Below are 27325 nucleotides of genomic sequence, written 5' to 3'. Positions count from 1 at the left end.
TCCTCAGTTTAAGTCTGTCATTTTCATCCAAAAGATTTTTAAGCATGAGCTTGTGGTCTTTAGATTTAATGAAGGACTCAATTTTGTCCAGTCCATACATGTAGGTGGGATTTATGTTATCAGATGATATCACACTTTCACAGTTATAAGCTTCGGCATCGATTTCATCTTCCTTAAATTCCAGGAAGGGCAAAATCATGCGGTGAATTCTTTGGCCTATTTCACAATCCAAGTGGAGCTGAGTAATATTAGAATACAGACGTTTAGCAATTAAACAAAAAACATTTCGTTGTTTTAACAATTTCAAATTGTCTCTTTGCAAATAAATGTTTTCATCTTTAACTCTGACTAATTCCGATTCCTTTAACTCTATCCACATTCTCCGCTCCTCACTCTTCGACGCTGCCCTGCTCAATTGATCAGTTAGGTTAGAATTTGTGACCCGAGTTTGAGTTAAGCTACTATCTAGATGAGATATTCTTGTATTAACACCTTTTAGTTCTTTCTCATAAGAGGATGATGGTATTTTACATGAAACAAAAACAGATTGTACCTTCTTTATCAGTTCATCAAGCTCATTGAACTGCTGGCTGAGTGGTTTGGCTGTGAAGCACATATCCTCTTTTGCATTCTGTCCATCATTGCCTCCATCGGTGTTGTATCCCCTCAATTGAGATACATCAGAAACCATAAGGCATTTACCACCACTGCCTTCTTCCTTAGACATGAATGCCTTTCCATGAGTAGGCTGCCTCACTTCCTCGTCTTCTGAGTCAGTAGACCAAACTTCCGTGCTACCGAACTCATCACCTGGAACAGAACCCTGCACAATAAGGGCATTACAAGGCGGGTTAGCAGCAGACTTCTTCTTTCTCAACTCATCTAGCCTTTTCTGCAACACAGCTTCCTCATCGTTTCCATCATCTTTCTCAGCCATTTTCTTGAGGACACAGTCCTTAGCATAATGGTTTTTCCCCCCACAGTAAAAGCAGCTCACTACAGAGTCGCCGTCAACCTTTGGTTCCTTATTGTGCTCCTCAACTTTCGGTTCATTAACCACCTTTTCTGAGCTGTAACTTCCCTGCCAGTTTCGGTTTTTGTTGCTGGGAAATTTCTTCTTTATGAACCTTTTGAGATTGGATACCATCAAGGCATAATCTTCTGATGTGAGATCATATTCTTCCAGGCTGAGGTCTTCATCCTCCATAACGGCTTTACTTTTTGACAAGAGAGCCAACGAACCGAGACCGGAAACGACATTCTTTTCTTGCACCACGTTTTTCTCTTGAGACTTGAGAATTCCCACCAGTTTCGCCAAAGAGTATGATTTAAATTGCTCATGGGCTTTAACTGTGGAAACTACTGCTCTCCACTCAGACCTTAGACCATTCAGGAATGTAACTTTCTGTTCGATGAGCTTCCTTTCGATATCATGTTTGATCATCTTGCTGAGAAGATGATTGAAGCGATCGAATGTCTGGGTTACAGATTCTTCAGCCCCTTGTCTAAATTCACCAAACTCAGATAGAAGCAGAGTTTGAATAGAATGTTCGAGATCTTCGTCTGTAGAATACAATTCACGAAGTCTGTCCCATACATCCTTCGTCGTCATGCAAGAGCTAACCAATCTGAATGTGTCGGACTGAAGGGCGAACTGGATCAATCTTAGTGCTTTGATATTGCATTGGAACTTGTCTTTTTCATCTTGTGCAATGTCTTTCACGTCCTTAAGCAGATCATTGTATTCTTTTTGAGTTTTAATGACTCTAGACGTTGCAGAATGAGAAAACGGTCCGTTGGTGATGGCTTCCCAAATCAAATACCCATTTTCCTCCGACCCAATAACGTAGTCTTCGAAATGATGTGCCCATACTTCATAATCGTTGGTGTATAAGATCGGAATCCTTGTCGTCGAACCAATGCTGTTTGAAATATTGATAACGTTTGATTGTGTCGCGTCCATTATGATCGTAAAAACCTGTTCAAAGATCAGACTTGTAATAAACCGGATTAGGGCAAAATAATAAATATCAAGATACGTCAATAAAGATGACGGCTCAATAAATATTAATGATTGCGGAAAAACCCTAATGAAAATCTTTTTCACAGAAAAGATGTGTATCAATTACACAGCCTCCCGCTTTGATACCAATTGATGAGATTATAGAGTCTTTTAATCTATAGAGATCGATTAGATCTTGAACAAGTAAATAAACAATGACGGTTCAAACACAGTAAAATAATAGAACAAGATTGAATCAAACGAGTCGAATGATTAAAACAAAATCCTCAGAAGAGCTCGATCAAGAACATCAACTGTAGAGGATTGGAAGGTTACAAGTATTATCAAATAAACCTTTAGTCGTCTGGAAAATATCGTATTCTCAGATCTCTCAAAACCTTAACCTAATATGCATGCAAGCATAAGCTTATATACAAAGCATAAAAGACATTCGGTTGGACAGGCCCAAACCGTAATACAAAGAAGTAAAAACAAACGAGCCCAAAAGACGCAATCTTCTAAGCCCAACAGAACCAAGTGCACGATCTTCACTGATCACAAGAGCCTGCAGCACATCTTTGATCAGAAAGACTTAAACATGAGGCAACAGCGATGGGTAGAACTACTCAGTAGATGCCCTTAGCCGAAAGGAAAGTGCAGACCGCAAAGTGAAGAACCAGACGATGACCATCCATTCCAACCTACCCATGCAAATCCGAGAAGCCCAGTTAGAAGCCCTCAAACCCGAGAACATGTCAAATGAAGCCTTGAGAGGAATGGAAAAGAAACTTGAGATCAGAGGTGACGGAGTTCACTGTTTCATGGATCGAATCTGGACCCAAGTCCGGAGGATTCAGGGAAATAGTCATGGAGGAAGCACACAGAACCAAATACTCTGTTCACCCAGGTTCGGACAAGATGTACCTGGATCTCAAGAAACAATACTGGTGGCCAAACATGAAAGCTAAGATAGCTACATTCGTGGGCAAGTGTCTGACTTGCGCCAAGGTAAAAGTTGAGCACCAGAAACCCTCTGGTCTGCTCCAACAGCCCGAGATCCCCAAATAGAAATGGGAGATGATTACCATGGACTTCATCACCAAACTGTCCAAGTGTTCTAGAGGGTACGATACCATTTGGGTAATTTTCGATCGTTTGACAAAGTCCGCTCACTTCATCCCGATCAAAGAATCATACAAGATGGAAAGACTCGCGCGAATCTACATCCAGGAGGTAGTTCGACTGCACGATGTACCTGTATCTATTATCTCTGATCGAGATAGCAGGTTTACCTCCAGATTATGGCAGTCCCTTCAGAAAGCCCTTGGAACCAAACTAGATATGAGCACAACATATCATCCTCAGACCGATGGACAGAGTGAGAGAACAATCCAAACCCTAGAGGACATGCTTAGGGCATGTGTCATTGACTTTGGAAAATCATGGGACACATCTATCTTTGATCGAATTCTCATACAACAACAGTTACCACACCAGCATTAGGGCTGCTCCGTTTGAAGCCCTATACGATCGTAAGTGCAGATCCCCTCTGTGCTGAGCCGAGGTGGGGGATACACAGTTAGCCAGAAGTCGAGTCCCTGACAGTGCTCTCACTGGTCCTGAAATCATCCACGAAACAACTGAGAAGATCATTCAAATCCGTAACCGATTGAAAGCTTCACGAGATCGCCAAAAGAGTTACGCTGATAACCGTCGGAAACCACTAGAATTCCAGGTTGGAGACCGTGTCCTGTTAAATGTCTCGCCCTGGAAAGGCACTGTACGCTTTGGTAAGCGTGGGAAACTTAATCCAAGTTACATTGGATCCTTGGAGATCCTCTCCAGGATCGGTCCAGTTGCCTATAAACTTCATTTACCTCATGAACTCAGTAATATTCATCCTGTCTTCCATGTTTCAAATCTCAAAAAGTGCCTATCCGATGAAACCCTAGCAATTCCCATAGACGAGATCGAGATCAATGAAAACCTCAACTTTGTGGAGGAACCGATCTAAATCATGGATCGAGAAGTCAAACTTACAAAGCAAAGTCGCATCCCGTTAGTGAAGGTTCGCTGGAATGCCAAGCGGGGACCGGAATTCACTTGGGAACGGGAAGATTCAATGAAGCAGAAGTATCCACAACTCTTTCCAGATCCATGATTTGTATCTTGTCTTGTGTTTTAAACTTTGAATTTCGGGACGAAATTCCCTCTAACGGGGGGATAATGTAACAACCCGAAATTTCCATATCATCTCTTGTAACTCTTTCATAGTACAATTCACACAACCAATCATCGTTTCCAAACTCGATTTCCGATCTTCTGTTTAATTAAGTGATTAACTTGTACGTATTTAAAATGACTTAATGGGTGTCTTAATACATTTAGAAATCATTTTAACACCCCACTTTAGTGATCGGAATATTTCTAGAATTTACCATATCGGGTTACGGCAACTCAACCGGGTACGACCAAAAGCCTCGTCTAACGCCGGTATCGGATAGAATTCCACTGTGTCCAAAACTTAGACACTATATAAAGTGTTTTAAGACTCCATTTGAAGCCTTTGGCCATTTTCTCATAAAACTCTCCAAACCTCTCTCCTCATCCATAATCAAAGGTCCAAAACAAAGATTTAAGGCTTCCAATCAAAGAGGTAACACCCCTAACTTGTTATCCAACCTCTATAGCCTTCAAATTGATGTTTAAACTTAGTTTTGGGACCAAGAACATGAGTTTACGGCCAAGGATCAAGCTTGGGCCGTAAACTCCTCAAAATGGGGTTTTTGAGCCAAATTTACCCTTCCATATCATATTTGGGACTTAGATATGACCTTGAGACTTGCAAATCTGGACTTGGAACACGTTAAACATGAATTTTGGGGGACAAACAAGAGTTTACAGCCAAGACTCCTTCTTGGTCCGTAAACTCCACTAAATTGGGGATTTAATGCCTTTAAACATGTCCAAATGCCTTGAAACTCAACCAATTACCTTGTGGTAAATCCTAGAATCATCTAAAAATGATTTGGAGACCTTAAACACATCAAATACCTTACATATTGGAGTTTACAGCCTAAGCACATAACCTTTGGCCGTAAACTCATAAAGACATGCCAAAAATGTCCTTAAACCACCCCAAAGGCTTGGATAAATTCCTATAATTACACGTGATTGTGTTAAGCATCAAAAACTAATTTTTCTTACTTATATTAGAGTTTACAGCCAGAGAGTATGTATCTGGGCCGTTAACTCACATAGAGGTGTTAATTGAAGCCAAAAATTGATACCAAGCCCTAGAAAATTAGTTAGAATCACATGTAATTGCTCCTTGTGCCTTAAAACAATTTTTCTTGACCATGGGTGAGTTTACGGCCGTAAACTCCAAGTGTGTGGCCGTAAACTCCATTTTAAATGGTATAAATCCAAACAAAATAAACCAAGGCATTCTAGAAGTCCATTCCAACAATCCCCATGTCCATTTAAGCCATTAAACACTCAAAATGACACCAACATGAGTTTACGGCCGTAAACTCATGTGTGGGTGTGTTATGTGGCTGTAAACTCCTTAAAATGTTTACTCTTGGGGGGTAAACTCAAGTCCCAAGTCCCTAGTGCCAATACACGTCCGAAGATGTCACCCGGGTCACTCCAAACGCTCGTTTTGAGGTGTTTAACCTCGTTGGAGTGTAATGTTCCATATGATTAGTGAATGTATCCCTAATTGAATATATATATATATATATATATATATATATATATATATATATATATATATATATATATATATATATATATATATATGGACATTATTTCATTTTACATAGGGACATCGCGAGTAATCAAACCCCGAACCAACGTCTAGTATCCAAAACCGACGCATTTTCGAGTCTGGTGAGTTCATACCCCTACCCTTTTTCACTGTTTTCAGGGGGGAACACAAGCAAAGTACAAGGGAATTCTTGTACTCAAAACATGTTTTGAAATGTGTGTTTCATATTCCATATGCTTTTAATACTGATTACTACAACTGATAACCATTTGAACATGCAGATCACGTATCATATATTTGTGAAATGGGTCTTTAAACTGTTATGTTTTACATATATTTCACAAATGGTTTTCCATATTTTATCAGTTAAAAGCATAAAATTAGACATTTGAATAATACTTGTATACTGTTTTGTCCTCGGTAACACTCCACATATATACGTGAGTGGAGGACTATCATATTATTACTAGTAAATTTGTTAATCCCGTATGATTGGAGACACATCCTCGGCGAACACTCCACAGAGATATCCGAGTGGAGGACTACACCCGTAACCAGAATCTCTAGTATTTAGAGAGCGTGAATTGAGTGTATAGATCTATACGGGGCTGACTACCCCACACCTGGCTGCTAGCTACAGCCGAACCGAAATGGTTCAAGGGTGACGGAAGTCATAAGTATGTGGAATACTTATTGCCACATGTGGACTACTTATTGCCACAGGTTTAGTCCATCGTATGGTTATGGAACTCGCAATTAGGATAACAGAGATTTACTTATAGTAATAATGAACCACTTTATACATCTTTTACATCTTTCACATATGGTAACTAACATTCAGGAAAGTATGGGACTTTCCTGGGGGAAAACATGGAATATAACCATGTTTACATCTTTTACATCGTTCACATTGAAAACCAACAAGAAGGAAAGCATGGGGCTTTCCTGGGTAATTCCTACATAACTAGAAAGTGTAACAAACTGTGTAACATTACATCTTTTACATTTGGTAATATACAATAAGGAAAGTATGGGACTTTCCTGGGATTACATGATAGGTAAACAAAACAGTTTAACAAGTCAGATAACTAAACTATACATTTTTACATGAGTAGACATGTTTTCAATGTACAAACTTACTATACTTTACATTTGTGAAACAACAACCAACTTTAAAGAAAATATGGGATTTTCTTGGTATACATAACATTTCAAAAACAGAAAGGAAACTTGAAACATTTTCACAAACAAAAACCGCTTATGAACTCACCAGCGTCATGTTGATTTTTAAACCGCTTGTGTTCTCAGGTCAGTGTTAGAACAGGTACCCGAAGAATTCCTTTTTGGTCAGAAGACGGAGTACACGAAGAGCCATTTCATTTTGGTTTATATATATATATATATATATATATATATATATATATATATATATATACTATGTATCACAACTGTACAAACTTTACTTTTGAAACAACTGTAAAACTTTTCTTATGTAATGTAATGGTTGTTTTACTTTACTTACTATGTGCATTGGATTTGATACTCAATGTGGAGTCAACCCCGGAAATATTTCCGCCTTCGATCTGCATACGCGGTTCATGAGGTCCATGAATGCAGAAGGAGCATTGGTGAGCCCAAAAGGCATCACCACGAACTCATAATGGCCATAGCATGTCCGAAATGCGGTCTTTTGCGCATCCTCCTGTCTGACCCTCATCTGATGGTATCCCGAACGCAAATCGATCTTGGAAAATCAAGACGCTCCCTGGAGCTGGTCAAAGAGATCATCAATCCTCGGGAGTGGGTAACGGTTCTTCACCGTTACCTTATTCAGCTCCCGATAATCTATGCACATCCGGTGCGACCCATCCTTCTTCTTCACAAACAGGATCAGGGCTCCCCAGGGTGAACTACTCGGACGAATAAATCCCTTGTCTAGCAGCTCCTGCAGCTGCGTAGACAACTCCTACATCTCGGGAGGAGCCAACCGATACGGTGCCTCGGCTATCGGAGCCGCACTAGGAACGAGGTCGATCCTAAACTCCACCTGTCGTTTTGGGGGTATCCCAGGAAGCTCCTCTGGGAAAACTGTTGGATTAATGTCTAAGTCCATAACTATAATTGGTAAGACTTGACCCGACCCGACATGGTCCATTTGGGTTGCATGGCATCATGCACTTGGATAGACTATAATGAGAGAAATAAGACACTTATGGTTATTAATATATTATAAGTTCTAGTATATTAATAATAAGAATAATAAGATTATTTAATTAGTATTGATCAAGAATTAATCTAGGATTAATTAAGTGATCAAAAGAAGACTAATTAAATATATGGGTTGATTGTGTAAATCATCCATACTTGTATAGTGGGCTAATGCTCCATGGATTATCTAGTTGGGCCAAAACCCATATGATGCTCCATGGATGCTCCATGGTGTATTTGAACCCATGGATCCAAGGAAATGGAAAGTCATGACAATTAGGGTTTGCCCTAATTGTAACACTATATAAAGATATTATTCTTGACAAAATCGGCACTAGTATTATTCTAGAGAGGGCTAGCCGATTTCATGAAGTGTAGAATTCTCTCAAGTTATTCCAAGTGTATTTGGTGTTGTGTGAACCATTTGAGGTGTCACACTTGGGGCACTAGGCACTCAAGCTTCATGAAGACAAGCACTAACAAAAGGTATGTTATTCTAACTTGTGTTATTCAAAGTTTAGTATTCTAGAATAGAACAATACCTTGGAAAGTTGATATTTGCATGTATAATAGAGAAAACATAGATCCAAGGTATTTAGGGTGGCATGTACACTTAGGAGTGTTAGAATGCTCATAACCCAACAGTGGTATCAGAGCCAAGGCTTGTTTTCTTGTTATACTTGCAAAACTGCTTAAAAAATCGAAATTGTTGCTGTCTGATCATCAGACTCGTCGAGTCCATGCCTAAAAAATGATCAAAACGATCCAACTCGCCGAGTCGGTTCATGCACTCGACGAGTTGGACCCCCAGACAGCATATTTTCGAGGTTTTTGGCTAGAAATTGACTATGAACATTACCCTAAGTTGTTTTGAACTTATAAACTTGTTTTTGATGTGGTAATGTTCATGCTAATCCAATTTCAAAGATAATTGTCAATAGATTCATGTTTTGTATTAGTTTAAAGGTTAGACTAATTACATGAAAAAGTTTGATTTGAATTATCTTGTTCTTATGAGTTGCTTAGATTAATAGAAAAGTTGAGTGAAAAAGTTGTTTTCAATCCAAATTAATCTAAGAGTTGATTCTAAAATGTGTTTTTGTAACTTGTCCTCAAGTTATATGAAAAGTCACATTTATGTTTCATAAAACTCATAAAAGTTGGCAAAGGTTACAAAATGAAGAGTCTAGTTCTAATTAATTGGAGTTATGACTCCATAATTTGTCCTCAAGTTATGGAGGACCAAGAGTCTCTTCATTAAATAAAAAATAAAAATATAAAAAATGTAACCTTAATTAATTCCATAAGTTATAAAAAAATAAAGAAAAGTTAATTCTTTTATTAGTTTAAAGTCTTCCATAAGTTATGGAACTTGAAGAGTTTTTGGATTAAAACTACTTTAAACACATAAGTTATGGAATTAATTAGTTTTGAATAGTTTCAAAACTTGCCCTCAAGTTTTGGAATTTGTAAAGTTTTCTCTTATGAATACTTTAATTCCAAGTTAGCCCTTAGAATTTTAAAAGTTAAAATTCAACCCTTATACTTTATAATATTATAAGTTAATAATAATAATAATAATATATATATATATATATATGTATATATATATATGTGTATATATATATATATATATATATATATATATATATGTATGTATGTATAAGAATAAAGTCGTCTTACCGCTAGTACGCCTCATTCACGAAGCCGATCTATAAGGTGGGTATAAGGTTGTTGCCTATAAAATGGCAACTTAATGGGTGTCCACTCTCACCCACCGCTTGCTTGACTGGTGGAGGGTCGTTAGCCGAACGGGTTTGACAGGACTATAATTCTCCCTTCATTAAAAGTATTAATGATAAATACTAAGTAACTAAACTCTTAATAATTCCCAGTCCTAGTTACTTAGGGAAAATGTGAATAAGGTGCTAATCCATGAAATTACACTTTGCACTTTGTGTAAGTCGGTTAGTGGAGCGTGTGTGGTTAACCGACACACTAACTCGTATTTAACAAGGTAGGCAAAGGGTAACTTAATATTTATCATAGTATCGATGGAGCGTGTGTGGTTAACTGGCACATCGATTGAGGGGTAATTTATTAAGGGTACCAAGTAATTTGCATGGTTACTTCACACCTTGTTTTGTGATCCTCGGCATCCCAGTCACAAAACCTGAAGGGCACACTCGAGATTGAAACATGCCATTGAACAGTTCAATGAATCTCAAAGATCTAGGTGTTTCAAATCTAATTAAAACCTAACAATACATTTCGTTTATCTTGGTGGAAATTGGTGAATCGTCATTCACCTACTGTTGGGTTATTGGTGTTGCGTCTTGGGCTCGCTTCCTAGTCCATTCTTTGTGCGGTATGGGCCTGTCCATCCGTATCTTATTTTCTAGGGTTTGTGTATTTATAGATGCTTGCATGCATCTTTTACATAACTGATCAATTAGGGTTTTACGACATAATTATAGAAGTTATCTTTTTGTAACCCCAGAATCCTCTACAGTGGAAGTTCTTCATCGAGCTCTGCTGAGGATTGAAAGTTTAATCATTCGACATATTCAAATCCATTCTTGAGTATTGCTTTATATTCTTTATATACCTGTTTCAAAGATCTATTCGATCTTAAAGGTTTTTATCTCATCAATTGGTATCAGAGCAGGAGGCTGTGTAATTCATACACATCTCTTCTGTGAAAGAAGCTATTAGGGTTTGTTCCGCATTAACTAATATTTATTGAGCCGTCACCCCGTAATTGACGTATCTCATTACTTGTTCGTTTTGCCCTAATATTATATATTACAAGTCTGATCTTTCAAACAGGTTATTCGATCAAGCATGGACGAGTCGCCATCTAATCCCATTAATATTTCGAACAGCATTGGATCAACAACGAAAATTCCCATCCTTTACACCCAAGATTATGAAGTCTGGGCAAATCACTTTGAAGACTATGTTATAGGATCTGAGGACAATGGATACCTCATCTGGGAAGCAATCGTTTCGGGACCCTTTGCTCATTCTGCAACTTCAAGGATTATTAAAACTCAAAAGGAGTATAATGATCTTTTGAAAGATGTTAAAGATGTTGCACAAGACGAAAAAGATAAATTTCAGTGCAATATTAAAGCATTGAGATTAATCAGATTCGCTCTTCAATCTGACACTTTCAGGCTGGTGAGTTCGTGCACTACTGCCAAAGAAATATGGGACAGGCTTCGCGAATTGTATTCTACGGACGAAGATCTTGAACACTCCATTCAAACCCTACTCTTATCTGAGTTTGGTGAATTCAAGCAGAAAGTCGAAGAAACTGTGACTCAAATGTTCGATCGCTTCAATTATCTTCTTAGCAAGATGATTAAACATGATATTGAAAGGAAGTTGATTGAGCAGAAAGTCACATTCCTTAACGACCTCAGATCTATGTGGAGAGCTGTTGTGTCCATAGTTAAAGCGCATGAGCAATTCAAATCTTATTCTGTAGCGAAACTGGTGGGTATACTGAAGTCTCAAGAGAAGATCATATTACAGGAGAAAAACGTGGTTTCAGGTCTTGGTTCATTGGCCCTCCTGTCGAAAAGCAAAGCGGTGATAGAGGACGAAGATCTCAACTTGGATGATTATGATCTCACGTCTGAGGACTATGCTATGATGGTGTCAAACCCCAAGAGATTCATCAAGAAGAGATTCCCCACTAACAGGAACCGAAACTGGCAAGGGAGTTATAGCTCTGAAAAGGTCAAAGATGAACCGAAAGCTGAAGAGTCAAAGAAGGAACCGAAGGCTGAAGGAGATTCTGGAGTAAGCTGCTATTACTGTGGAGGAAAGAACCACTATGCAAAAGATTGCGTCCTCAAAAAGATGGCAGGAAAGGATGAGGAAAATGATGAAGAAGCCGCGTTGCTGAAAAAGCTTGATGAATTAAGGAAGAAGAAATCTGCTGCTAACCCTCCTATGAATGCTCTAATTGAGCAGGGTTCGGTAGCTGATGATGAGTTCGTTGGCGTGGAGGTCTGGTCAACCGACTCCGAAGATGATGAAGTGAGGAAGCCTTCACATGGAAAGGCTTATGTGGCGAAAGAGAAGGACAACAGTGGAAGATGCTTGATGGTATCTGATGTATCTCAGATGAGGGGATATAACACAGATGGTGGTGACAAAGACTTGAAGGAGCAACAGGACATGTGCTTTACAACAAAACCGCTCAGCGTGCAATTCAACGAGCTTGATGAATTAATCGAGAAGGTACAATCCATGTTTGTTTCATTTAAAGTCCCACAATGCTCATATAAAAAAGAATTAAAAATTGTTAATTCAAGAATTTCTCATCTAGACAGTAGCTTAACTCAAACTCGGGTCACCAATTCTAACCTAATTGACCAAATAAGTAGGGTATCGTCGAAGAGTGAGGAACGGAGGATGTGGATCGAACTGAAAGAGTCGGAGTTAGTCAAAACCAACGACGAAAACATTTACTTGCAAAGAGACAATTTAAAACTTTTGAAACAGCGAAACGTTTTTTGTTTGATTGCTAAGCGTCTTTACAATAATATCACTCAACTTCATTTGAACTGTGAAATAGGGCAGAAAATTCATCGTATGATCTTGCCTTTTCTTGAGTTTAAGGAGGATGAAATCGATGTTGAAGCATACAATTGTGAAAGTGTGGTTTCGTCTGAGGATGTTAATCCAACGTATATGTATGGTCTAGACAAAATTGAATCCTTCATTAAGTCCAAAGACCATAAGGACATGCTGAAAAACCTTTTGGATGAAAATGACAAACTGAATCTAAGGACCGAAACCATACAAAAATTTGACTCATTGAATGCCAATTTAAGCTTAGAAAATAAAATTGATGTTGAAAATGCATCTGAGCTCAATGAGGATAATGACATGAATGAAATTTTTGTAGAGGACGAAGTTGACTGCTCTAAATTTGTCAAAAGTGAACCTGAAATCCACAAAAATCTTATCTCAGAAAATTTTGTGGAGTTCGCTCGCTTGTCCCAACAAAAGTCCCCGAAACTTAAAGAAAAAGATGTTGTTTACCAAAAGGTAAGGACAACACCAAATCAGGTGTATAAGGTCACAGGTGTAACCGAACATCAGACAACCGAACTCACAGCCATTGTAAACGAAGACAATGCCGATGGTTGTGATGAATTCTTCTGGTCGGCTCCTATTGACAATGCTGATGAAACTGTTGGTCTATCAGAGCAAACTTCCTGGAAAGCAAAAGGAAGATACATTCCTGAGCCACTTAACAAACCTGATAACTTTGACGTGCCGAGTTCCAGTGGTACAAAAGATGTTCCTAAAGATAAGGCAGATTCAAGAGAATCAACATCGGTTCCAAGTGGACCTGTTGACACCAGTCAAAATCAAAAGGCGAACATCCATCATCAGCCGAAACAAATGAGAAATCAAAAACGACAAAGGAATCAGAGATACAAGAAGAACCTTTCTGAAAGAAAACAGTTTTGGTAATCTCAAAATGCCTATTTCTCACATCAAGATAGGAATTTAAAACCAGAGAAAAATCCTGTTGGATCGATAGAGAGCAATAACAACCGAAAGCAAAGGTTCGGTTCAGAGTACAATGACAACCGAAAGCAAAAGTTTGGTTCAGAGCACAGTACCAACCGAAAGCAGAGGTTCGGTTCAGAGTACAATGACAACCAAAAGCATAAGTTCGGCTCAGAGCACAGTAACAACCGAAAGCAGGAGTTCGGTTCTGAGAGCAAAAGAGACCAAAAGTCTAGGTTCGGTACCACTGATAATCAAAACCGAAAGAGTCACCTAGAATATCAAATCAAGAAATCATCTCGGTCCAAATACTCTCATTCTAATTCTTCCAATCATTCTTCTTCTCAATCTCATTCTAAATCTCCAACTGACCTGAAAAGGAAATCAAAGGTTTTGTCAGTTAAATCAGAGACTAAACCAAAAGCTCTAGATCCCACAAAGATTAAGGTTTACACCATCAAAAAGAAAAATGAAACAACTTTGATAAAAAGAACCTTTTTTGTTGACATCTCTTTTTCTGCTCCTGTTCCTATGAAAGGCTCACGTGGACCCAAGAAACTTTGGGTTCCTAAATTTGTTTAATTTGTGCAGGTTATCAGTGACGAGCAGTTCGATGAAGAATGGTATATTGACAGTGGCTGCTCACGTCACATGACTGGGAGGAAGGAAGAGCTTAGGGAATTCAGATCTCTTTCAAACGGTGGAAATGTCAAGTTCGGGAACAACTCCTACGGAACCATAAAAGGCTACGGGATGATTACAAACGGTGATTTCTCAATCAGGAAAGTTGCATATGTAGAGGGACTACAACATAATCTCATCAGGGTATCTCAGCTTGTTGGAGGTACTGGTCTCAAGGTCTCGTTCGATGATGAGGGTTTGGAAATTATTGAGAAGCAGACGAACAAAGGTATTCTCAAATCAGAGCGCAAAGGTGAAATGTTTCCCCCAAATCTCAAACCAATCAAAGGGAATCCAACAATCTGCTTGTTATCAAAAGCAAAATCTAATGAAAGCTGGTTGTGGCACCGAAGGCTTTCTCATCTCAACTTCAAGGACATCAACAAACTTGTCGCCGGAGGTCATGTTCGTGGTCTTCCATTGCTCAAATACGATAGAGAACATTTGTGTGCGGCATGTGAAATGGGGAAGCAGAGTCGTCAAAGTCATCCATCAATTATAAACACAAAAGTTGTTGAACCACTAGAGTTACTTCACATTGACTTGTGTGGTCCCTCATCAATTGAAAGTATCGGTGGTAGCAAGTACATTCTTGTTATTGTTGATAACTTTTCATGTTTTACATGGGTGTTCTTTCTAAAGCTTTAATCTGAATCGACTCACAAGTTAAAGATGTTCATCAAGCAGGTGGAGGTACAACTGAAGAAAGTAGTTCGAAACATCAGGAGTGACAATGGCCTGGAGTTCAAAAATAAAGAATTCGAAGAATTCCTGGCGGAAAGAGGAACTACCCACAACTTCTCAGCTCCCTACACACCTCAACAAAATGGTATAGTTGAGAGGCGGAACCGATCCCTGTGTGAAGCAGCTCGAACCATGCTAAGTTTTGCTTCTTTACCTTTATATTTCTGGGCTGATGCTATATCTGCAGCTTGCTTTACACAGAACAGGTCATATCTCAATAAGTGATTCACGCTCACTCCTTATGAGATAATAAACAACAGGAAGCCGAATGTAAAATTCTTCCATGTGTTCGGTTCCCGATGCTTCATCTTCAATTCTAAAGAGCATCGAAACAAATTTGATGTCAAAGCCGATGAAGGCATTTTTCTAGGCTATTCTCTCACGTCTAAAGCGTACAGGGTATTAAACAAACGTTCAAGGAAAATAGAAGAGACGTATTACGTAACCTTTGATGATAGCTATGTCAAAAAGTCAACAGCAAACATAAACTCAACTGGTGAAATCTTTCCTCAAACAGGTCAAGTCACAGGATCAATTGCAAATCTCTTTGAGAAGTTTGTTGAGCTATTTGATGAACCAGAGAAGGCTATTAATTCGGAAGCCAGCGCCGCAGACAACAAGGTGGATCATCTGAAGCAACTAGTAGAAGATGCTGCAAGGCGAATGAATGAAGAAATGCCCAGTTCCGGAGCATCAGTCGAGGGGGAGCACGTCGATACTGCAGCACCCGAAGGTACTGTAGCGCCCGAAGGTACTGTAGCACCCGAATGCTCCACAACACCAGAAGGCACAAATGCTCCTGAAGGTAATGCATCACCTGAAGGTACTATAGCGCCTGAAGGTACTGTAGCACCCGAACACTCCACAACACCAGAAGACACAACAGCTCCTGAAGGTAATGTATCACCCGAAGGTACTGTAGCATCTGATCACTCCACAGCATCTGAAGGCACAGGAACACCCAAACTCTTCAATATACCCGAAAGTCCGACTGTTTCAGAAAGCTCTTCATTCGATGGGGAGAATGCCAATATGCTCTTTGACAATGAAAGTCAATTCGAACTAGAAGAGATGGTAAACGATGAATTGGATCCTTCCTATGATCCAAATTACCCTCCTCTCATCAAATGGAACAGAAATCATCCAGTCTCTCAAGTTGTAGGTGATGTTTCTGAAAAGGTTCTAACCAGATCGCAACTTAAAGAAAAACAAACTTCCCTATTCTCCAAAGTAGAATTTTGTATGTTTAATTCTTTCGTTTCAAAAGTTGAACCCAAGACAGTTAACACTGCTCTTGATCAATCCGATTGGGTTCAAGCTATGCAAGACGAACTGAACGAATTCGAAAGGAACAAAGTTTGGCGCCTCATTCCAGCTCCTCAAAATGCATCAGTTGTAGGTCTCAAATGGGTTTTCAGGAACAAAATGGACAAGGAAGGGAATGTGATTCGAAACAAAGCACGTCTGGTCATGAAAGGATACTGTCAGGAGGAAGGCATTGACTATGAAGAGACTTTCGCTCCAGCTGCAAGGCTGGAATCTGTTCGCATTTTTCTGGCCTATGCAACACACAAAAACTTCGAGGTTTACCAAATGGATGTCAAATGTGCTTTTCTGAATGGAGAGCTCGAAGAAAAAGTCTACGTGGAGCAACCTCCCGGCTTCGTCAATGAGAAGTTCCCAGATCACTGCTATATTCTGGACAAAGCGGTTTATGGTCTGAAACAAGCTCCTAGGGCCTGGTATGAAACGCTAACAAAGTTTTTAAAGATGTCTAAATTCAAACAAGGTTCGGTTGACCCAACCTTCTTTCGTAAAAAGGAAGGTAACCACCTTATGATTGTACAAATTTACATCGATGATATCATCTTTGGCTCAACGAATCCCAGCTTAACAGCTGAATTCAGAAAGCTGATGGGGACTAAATTTGAAATGAGCTCCATGGGTCCGATTAACTTTTTTCTTGGATTAAATATTAGATAGGGACCCGAAGTCATCTTTATCAACCAGGAAGCATACACCAAAACTCTTCTTGCCAAATTTGGTATGAAGGGAGATTCAAAGGTCAAAGTTCCAATGGCTTTCGGAACCAAACTCACCCCTTCACTGGAGAAACCAGTAGTTGACATTACGCTATACCGCCAGATGATTGGGTCTTTGATGTATCTTACTGCTAGCAGGCCTGACATCATGTTTTCCGTATGTTATTGTGCTAGGTTTCAGGCAAACCCACGAGAACCTCATATGCTTGCCGTGAAGAACATACTTAGGTATCTGAAGCGAACTACCTCTCTCGGTCTTTGGTATCCATCCAACTCAGGCTTCTTCGTTCAAGCCTTCCCTGATGCCGACCTTGGAGGATGTGGTTTAGACAGGAAAAGCACCACAGGGGGTTGCCAATTTCTTGATGGGAAATTGGTCAGCTGGCAGTCAAAGAAGCAAACATGCGTTTCCCTTTCTACAGCCGAAGCAGAGTACATTGCAGCCGCCTCCTGCACATCTCAAGTAATATGGATCCAAAGCCAGCTCTGGGATTATGGGCTTAACATGAAAAAGATCCCACTATATTGCGACTCAGAAAGTGCAATTAGGATCTGTCACAACCCAGTGCAACATTCTAAGACCAAGCATATAGCACTAAGGTATCACTTCATTAAGGATCATGTGGAGGATGGTAATGTCGAAATTCACTTCGTTCGCACCACCGATCAACTGGCAGATATCTTCACCAAAGCTCTACCTGAAGCCAGTTTCAATAAAACCCTTCATGGTCTAGGAATGATGGAATCTGAATCAGTACCAAAGACTTCATCCCAAAGTTAAAAAGTAAGGAGCGAAATGAACCGAAATGAACCGAACGTTCAGTCCATTTCGGGTTCGGTTCACATGGGAACCGAAATGAACCGAACGTTCGGTCTATTTCAGGTTTGGTCCCCTAACACATATTTTCGCTCAAATCTCAAAAAGGTGTTGTCTATGGTTGTACACTTTTTGTAAAGCTGTTTTTTTTTCTCTAAAAATCCAAAAATATTTTTTTTAGGAACCGAAATGGACCGAGCGTTCGGTCTATTTCGGGTTCGGTTAATTTTTTTTATTATTTATTATGCATCATTCTTTCTTCTTCTGTATTAGTTTTTCCCTTTTGTAAAACTGTTTTCCAAAAATCCAAAAAAAAATTTCTCTCGAACCGAAATGAACCGAACGTTCGGTCCATTTCGGGTTCGGTTTAATTTTTTTTATTCTGTTTGGTTTTTCTCTTTTCACAATCTTAAAATCTCCAAAAAAAAAATTTGTCTAAATTTTTGTCTCTTTCTTTATTTTACCTAGTTAAGCGTCCCTAGAAGCATGCTGCTGCATGTTGTCCAAAAGCCTCAACTGATTTTGAATAAAAGCCTTAATGACTAGGTATATACAAACCTTGTCTTCCCAATAAGGTTGCTTCATTTATTCTAATCCTGAGCTACCTTACTCTTTTCTCATATGAGTTGAGAGTTTTCTGCTTGGTCACTATTTTCAGCAGAGGTACTATCGCTTTTCTTCACCACCTTCTCTTCTCCATCATATTTCGGTCCCATATCGTAACCGTTGAGACTCTCAGAATTAACCACTGAGGTTTACGGTTGCAAAATATCTGTGTTTATGATCTAAGCCACGTGTCACTACGTGCTTAGTGAAACCCAACATTCAATACCTATCATGAATTGACGGTTAACATGAAATCTCTCTTTGTTTGTGAGATTCTTATGAATTTGTTATTTTCCATAACATTTCTTCCCCTAGAATCCAGTTTAATTTTTTTTTTTTGAGATTTCACCATCATATATTTTTACAAGTCACTATATCTGTTACCCAGCCTACTTGTTCAACAGACCACATCGGTCTCAGAAGTACTTCATTTAGTCTCGGTCTTATGTTAAGGTCCGGGTTTCTAAATTGAAGCGAAAGCCACCCTATTATGCCTAACAAAAAGATGCCTTTCAACACCTCTTAGAAAGTGCTTGATCGTAATTCAACGGGAATCTATACAAACACTTTAAGGTCTCTCTTGACCTTGGAGAGTGTGATTCGTGCCCGGGATCATCAGTTTTGTGTCTAATTTGACATCACTCTTCCCTTATATATCTCGCTTTATTTCCTTATCTTTTACACTCTATGCACGAAAATCTTTGATTTTCCAAAATTCTCGTTCGGTCACTATATAATCTTATGTTTGGATGAAAACTATTAAACAGATAAGATGCTAACTCAGCCGACAGAGTAACGGCCTCAATAGTGAAATGGTTCAGTCCATTAATGATGTAGATAAACCTGCTGTTCGCAGAAAGAAACCCGAGCAAGGGAAGATAAAGAAAGCAGCAAAGGGGGCAAAGGGTCCTTCTCCTAAGAAGCGAAAACCCTCAAAACCAGATCTTTCCCCACCAGCAAAGAAGAAGAGAGTCCAACCTAAGAGAAAACTCATTCTCTCCTCTTCTTCCAGCGACTTGGAAGAGAACCACTCTGACTCTGATGAGTCAGCTAGAGGCGAAACCCCACCTCACTCCCCTGAACATGAGGTACATCTTTCATCCAAACCTCCTTCCCCTTCTCCTATACCTACCTCTTCCATTCCCATCATAACCTCGTCCATTTCCATTCCCTCCATATCTGACCCTATTTCCATTCCCCCCATAACTACTCCTCTTCAAACCACATCAACCACCCTTCCCCCACCACTTTTTACAGAAGCCACCACCACTACCACCCGTGAGGTTCTAACCAACGTATCTGATACGGGGGTTTCTACTTCACAACCCGAACCTACATCTGCACTCGAACCCACTCTAAATACCGAACCCCCCACTGCACCCTTATCTCCCACTCCATCTGCTGAAACCGAAACCTTATTGGGAGGGGAGGATACCATTTTTGACTCCATCTACTACAGCCCTTATCAACTTTAGAGTGATGATGATGATGACGCTCCGGTCACCAAAAAGCACATCAAGGAGCTCCACGAGAAGATTGACAATCTTGTGACTTCTTCCTCCTCCTCAACATCTCACTTTTCAGAGGCTGCTATTCAGAGTATGGTGGAGTCACTTACAAAAGCTCATGAAGCCTCTATCAGCACAGCTGCTGCTGCCATTGATAAATCCACGCAAGCCAGTGCGGTAGCGACCGAAAAAGTCGAAAAACTATTTCAGGACGCCCAGATCTGGCTGGAGTCTTTACAGGCGGCTTCAGAGTTAAACACTAAGAAAATCTGCACCGTTGTGGAGAAGCTGGTCCACTCCTTCGAGACGTAAAAAGATCAATTTGCCAGCTTCCGCCAAAAACTCAAAGAAGACAACCAATTATTTGTGTCTTCGGTTGCGGATCGTCTTCTCTCATTCCAAGCCACTCTAGCCGCCGAATCTACCACAAAGGAAGAGCTTGCCCGAAAGTCTTCCGAGCTAACCTTGGCAACTCATCAGCTCTCCCAGGCCGAGAAGGAAATCGATTCTCTTCGGTCCAAGAAAGCTGTGGTCAGGAGTTGTGTTTCAGATGTCCACGGAGCTTTGTCCAATATCCTTGAAGCCCATGATCCGATTCTCAACTATTCGGTGAGGCGCAGTCTTGCAGAGAAGCTCGCTCCTGCTCTTGCCCTTCTTAGCCGTATTGAAGGCATTCCTGAGCAGGAGGACCATCCGAAACAAGGGGGAGAAAAGAAGAAGTCCACAACTCAACAGAAACCCCCTCCAAGTTCTCTACCTCAATCAATTCCACTTTCATCACTTGTCCCTCCAAAAGCACCCAAACCAACATTTGGTCCTTCATCAGGTTTGAGTGCTCAAGCCAAAGCCAAACAAATTACTAACGACAGTGATGAGAGTGATGATCAGGAGCCAATTGTCAGCTTGGTCAGGAAGCAGACCAGAGAGAGAGAGCTAGATGAAAATGCTCGAATAATTAGGGAAGCCGAGGCCAAGGAGAGGAAGATGAAGGAGGCTCATGATCTCCTTGAAAGCAAGAAAACTCTGTTTCCTCCTTGGACCCTCGAGGTGCTCATCAAAGAAGCCATTGAGTCTCCTTGCACTCTTTGGCTAGAACCGGTCATCTCACTAGACCGTGTCAACTCAATCGATTCCCAGTTCGACATGCCCCTTACCCGAAAGGCCTTCATCTTCCATGCGTTCGCTCATATAACTGAAGTTCCCCATCCTCACCCGAAGGTGGATAGGGAGCTTATAGACTATTACCTGAGGACTGCTCAACCTCAGTAACACACTTGGAGCACACAGAAGATAACCAACGTTCGGGTACTCAAGCCTGTTTGTGAAGGTAACTTTGTTAATATCAGATTCAAGGTCTTGAGGGGATCTGAAAAATCTGAGCACTCTATCTCTCTGGCTGATCTTCCCAACCTCAACCCTCACGATTGGATCGTTCTGCACAACATTCTACTTGTCAATGAAGCTGAATATGGTCCGGTCATAGACCATTTCAAGAGAATGTTAGTTTGCTATATTTTCGAGGTGGCTAAGCTTGATCAAGAGATTGCTAATATCCTGAGGAAGAAGCCCATCATCACTCCAGTGGGTTCTACTAGCGACATAAACCGAATGAAGATGGGAAAGATTGACTCGAAACAAAACTCAGTCATGTTCACTAGAGCAGAAGGCCAGAAATGCCTGTTTGCTTTGGCTGACAAACATCTCTACACGACTACTTGTCTAGAGCATGTTCTGGGTATAATCAATTGTTGCAAGCAGAACACGGATAATGACAAAAAGTACTTCAATGATATGATAAACTGGTACATTCACTTCCATCAAACACTTCTTGCCATAATCCCCTGCCTGTTCAAGACAGTCAAGAAAGCCAGTGTTGTGGGGGCAAGCAAGCTGGAGTGAAATCTCGCCTCAATTGACGCAAAGGGGGAGATTGTTGGGTTATTGGTGTTGCGTCTTGGGCTCGCTTCCTAGTCCATTCTTTATGCGGTATGGGCCTGGCCATCCGTATCTTATTTTCTAGGGTTTGTGTATTTATAGATGCTTGCATGCATCTTTTACGTAACTGATCGATTAGGGTTTTACGGCATAATTATAGAAGTTATCTTTTTGTAACCCCAGAATCCTCTACAGTGGAAGTTCTTCATCGAGCTCTGCTGAGGATTGAAAGTTTAATCATTCGACATATTCAAATCCATTCTTGAGTATTGCTTTATATTCTTTATATACCTGTTTCAAAGATCTATTCGATCATAAAGGTTTTTATCTCATCACCTACCTTCAAATTGTTTTATAGCTTGGATTACGACATACCTCTTCTAAGTTATAAAATAGTCTGTTGGGTCCTAGCCTTAATATTTCATATTGGGTGTCATATTAAGGACTTTAAGATCAACTATCTTGAATATATCCCAAAACATGTCTGGTTTAGACATTTATGATCTTCCCAAATCTCTTGAAACAAGCTTCCTAATGAAGATGATGTCCCATGGATATCGTACTTCTTTCTCCTCCTCCAATTATTCTCCCTAACCCACAAGTTCTTGAAAAGTTCAAAGTCACTCAAACCCTATTGGCAAGGCAAGGTCTAGGTGTGATCACATCTTGGAGATGTAGTCACATATTGACAAGCCGGGAGAGAAGGGTGTCAAAGTCTTGAGAAAGTTGGTGGTTCAACTACTTTCTAAGTCACATAGAGAGTTCTTTTGGAACACCTATGAAACAGACTATGACAAGACCCTTAATGATCTTATTTATTTGTTAAGATCAACTTCCTCAAAACTTGATGGACATTGACAATAGTGACACAGGAAATACAGAAAAAGCATTCTCTTCCCAAGGAAAGGGATTGACCATAGTCAACTAGGTTGACCAAATGGTAAAGAGAAAAGGCTAAGTCTGTAATAGTCCCGTGTACCATTATCAAAGGGTCCATATGTTTATATTGCCAAAGGAAGGGTCATTAGTTGTGAAGCTGCCAAATTTACCTAAGGATGTTAAAGTCAATAAGTTTGACTCTACTTCAGGTAAAGTCCATGGTCTAACTCTATTAAGTTCCTACTTGGAGATTCTTATTACAGGATGTGGCTGGGTCACATGTTGATGTTTTAAGAATCAAAGAAATGTAAAGAAACTTAAAGGAAGTATATGCTGATTCTGATCGCGAAGATGGATTTCGATCGCATGGTTCGGTGATCAGAATTTTGAGCACGTGCTCAAGAGTTATGATAGATTCCTTAGGAATAGATGACAAAAAGTTTTCATATACATCTGCATTGTAAGGATTAGTTTTTCCGCAAAGTTTTAAAATAAAAGAAAAGTTTTTAATTTTATTTATTTTAAAAAAATATCCTTACAATGGCATTTGGAAAAAAAAAAGATGTTGTTTATATGATTCCATTGATAGCAATATTGGAAATATGAATTTGAGTCATTCATTTGTGGTAGTGTCTAAATTTACCAAATAAGGAAAGATTCTCATCACCCAAGTTTCAGTTGGATAGAAACTTGGAATCATGCAAGTTGTATAGTATGATGAATGAGAACTTTCGAGCATTAGAAAATTAAGACTAACTGCGTGTTCACATGGATGTGTGAGTCAAGAGAAGGACTAAGGGATCAAGTACACTTTCTTGTGCACTTGTCAAACTCCACCACAAAAGATGGATAAGACTATTCGTCATAATTTACTAAAGTTCAGTAAATATGGTTATACTTACAAGCTTAAGTATAATTCTGAAGCATTGGAAAAATTTTCAATGTATGACAGAACGAATAAGAAGAATCAAATTAGGCACAAGGATAAAAGTTTCTCAAATCTGAAAAGATGGGAGAGTACTTTAGTATCAGTTTTTTGATCATCTTAATGATTAAGAAACCATATCAAAATTAGTTCTGTAAGGAGGACTTAATGCATTCTTATGACTAAGAAGAAGGGATCTTGAATTGTTGAAATGGTTAAATCAAGAAGATGAGTCATACTTCGTTCCAATACAAGTCTTAGAGTTATACTCTGTCACACCCCCAAACCAAGGATGGCGGAAACGTCCGGGGGTGGAGGACTTCATGTATAGCATCATAACCACAATTTTAATAGTAATTTAAGCAAACACAACCAACATATATATAATTGAAAAAGTTACATCACTTGTATGAATTACATGTTTCAAAATCAATTACAATATGTTGTCAAAATGTGAAAAGTTTGACGCCTTAACGTCCCATCCTCAAAAGCACTTGATAACCTGATTAGTGTCTTCCTGTGAATACAAGTTGTTTGAAAAGTGTCAACACAAAGGTTGGTGAGTTCATAAGCTTTTATTGATAAACTTAGTAGAAGTATTTCACATGTAAATGTCGCGTTTGTTTCAGAAAAAAAAATCCGATATTTCCCTTGAAATCCGAGATATGTAGCCTTATAATCAAAGACTAGAGTGTATGAGAAATCATCGATTTTTAGTAAAAATGTTGTGAGTTTCAAATGTTATGGAAAATAAATTTCTTTTATCATCCTAAACCTACTTCGGTTTTATGAAACCCCGTAAACTTCATGAATTGTTATCCCCCTAAGTGAGTCGCTATAATCATACTGTGACTATGTGAACCTGCCACAACGTTTCTCAGGCGTCGCGAAAATGAAATGACATTTGTCACCCGTAGACCTGCAGGTCCCACTGTAGCTAGCAGCAAGGTGTGGGGTGTCAAACCCAATATAGATCTATATACAAGTATCACGTTCTCCCTCAAGGAGATTCTGATTATAACTACCAGGAATTATATCCCGCACTCGGACGTACGGGGAGAGAGAGAGAGTCTCACAACATAGGTTAACAAGTTTACGTGAAATGTGTGTGAATATAAATCTTTCTTGTATGGATGTACCCTTTTTGTACGAGTGCGTTGAGTGATGTATCATAAACTATACCTATTATAGTTTATCTAAAATGTATGTAATATGTATGAATTCTTTTATGGGAATGTATTATTATTGTGAATTTATCAAACTATACTTTTTATAGTCTAATAATACGTGTTTCCAAAATGAATGAATAATATTTAATACTTAATCTGAATGTCTTAGTTTCAGTTCATAATGATAAACTAACAAGGAAACACATACAAATACTAAAACTTATGATTATGCACTTTGCTCAACATATTACAAAGTGTTATGATATTTACATGCTGTTGACAAAATTTAGCAATTCTGCCCTGTTTTGGAAAAATCATAGAGAAATCATACGAAGTCGAAAACTAGATCCGTAAATTCTGAGAGTTCACAAAATGTGTCTAGTTTGCTCATAATTTTTATCACAAATTAATATGACCTCTAACTTGGGTGAAAAAGTCCAAAATCACAGACTGGTCCGGATTGTTGTTTGAAATGATAGGCAGTTTTGTAAAAATCACCATAAATTGTAGAAAAATCGTATGGAGATGTGCAAGTAGTCATTTTAAAGCTAGAAACATGAACTATTTGCACCTTGTACAGTTTTGAAAGAAAAAATGTTTAAGATGCCCAAAACAGTCCGTGAATGGAGTTGAACTTTTCTGATGAAGGCTGTTAGAAAAATCTAGTTATGTTCTTAGTGTTTTAACTTGTATTCCCCCCCCCCCCCCCCCCCTTGAAAACTTGAGAAAACATGAAAAGGTAGGGGTATGAACTCACCTTGAGTGATTTCAGTAGATGATTGTTGAAGAATGGAAGTGTTTAATTCAAGAACACTTGGAGATGCCTTGAAGGTTTTCGAGAATCTAACATCATAGTTAGGGAGTTTGTGTAAGCAACCAAAGATTTGAGTAGAATGAAGTGAAATAATAATAGGGAGGATGAATTTTTACTTACTAAGTGTGGAAGAACACTTGAAATCAGCCTTGGATCTCGAAAATTTGTGTAGAAGAGTTTGAGAGAAATAGTGGTGTTTGTTACTTAGTGGAATGTGAGAAATGAGAGAAAATGAGGAGTGTGGTTGTTTGTTCCAGCTCAAAAACGTGGGAGTGGGTGAAATTTGAGTGTAAGGGAACATTGAAGTGACCTAGGTAAGGTGGAGAGGTGTGGTTAGTCAAAGAGTGGGTGTGGGGTGGTTGCTTGTGGCTTTGGATAAGGCAAAGTCAACACTCCACCTTTAATAATTCATCCATTTGATTTTTATTATTTAGATAATGATTTTTATAAAAATATGTTTAAATTATGAATATTTAGAGTTTATTATGTTAAAATATAATTTCTGGAGAAAATCCCGCTTTAAAATCATGAAAAACGGGCTTAAAATGTCAAAAATATCAAAAATGGGCTGAAAATGACAAAAATGCGAGACCTGGCCGAGGTTCGGCCCTCTTATGCTGAACCGAGAGAGAGAGGGAGGCGGAACCGAGAGAAGAAGAAGAGAGAAGGGAAGGAGCCGAGAGGAGAGGAGAAGGAGGGAAGAACCGAGAGGTGGGAGGGGACAGAGGAGCGCGCGAGGCAGAGAGTGAGAAGAGAGCAGAGAGTGAGAAGCGGAGCAGAGAGGCAGAGTCGGACCGAGAGGGAGGATAGCGGACAGAGAGTGAGAAGCGAACAGGGAGCGAACAGAGAGGCGGAGGCGGACCGAGAGGGACCGACCGCTCGGTTGTGAACAGTACTCTCGGTTTCGGTTCCTCCTGGGCGAGTTCGGTCTCGGTTCTCTTAGCCACCAGAGGCTCGGCCTCTGGTCTCTTAGCCACCAGAGGCTCAGTCTCTGGTCCTAAGAAGCCTCTCATTCCGGTTTCGGTTCCTAAAGCCTATTTTTCTCGTTTTCGCCCCGTTTTAAGCCGTTTTTGACCCGGTTAAGGGCCGGAATGACCCGAATGATTCCAAAAAGTTACAGGAAACTTTTGAGAGAGATTTGGGAGAGATTTCTCACACTTGGAGAGATTTGGGAGAGATTTGACATTCTTGGAGAGATTTCTCATACAAAGAGATATTTGCGAGAGTTTTCACATACTTGGAGGGATTTGGGAGAGATTTGACATTCTTGGAGAGATTTCTCATACAGAGAGATATTTGAGAGAGATTTCACATACGTGGAGAGATTTGGGAGAGATTTAACATTCTTGGAGAGATTTCTCATATAGAGAGATATTTGAGAGAGATTTCACATACTTAGAGAGATTTGGGAGAGATTTGACACTCTTGGAGAGATTTCTCATACAGAGAGATATTTGAGAGAGATTTCACATACTTGGAGAGATTTAGGAGAGATTTGACATAGACAGAGATAGAGTGAAAACGATTGAGAGAGGATCCATGTGGGACAGTTGTGAGTGTCCGGCACCGCAATGCATGGTTCGTAAACCCTGTTAAGCCTTGTTTAAGGATCTTACACATTCCCGATGAGTATGCAACATGGTTTTCATCAGTTTAATTCACTGATTAGTACTAAGGCTTAGGAA

This window comes from Lactuca saligna, chromosome 2, assembly GCF_052625555.1.
Source record: "Lactuca saligna cultivar CGN05327 chromosome 2, ASM5262555v1, whole genome shotgun sequence".
In the NCBI taxonomy this organism is placed as follows: domain Eukaryota; kingdom Viridiplantae; phylum Streptophyta; class Magnoliopsida; order Asterales; family Asteraceae; genus Lactuca; species Lactuca saligna.
The sequence above is the reverse complement of the archived record's forward strand: the minus strand, read 5'-3'. Positions refer to the sequence as shown.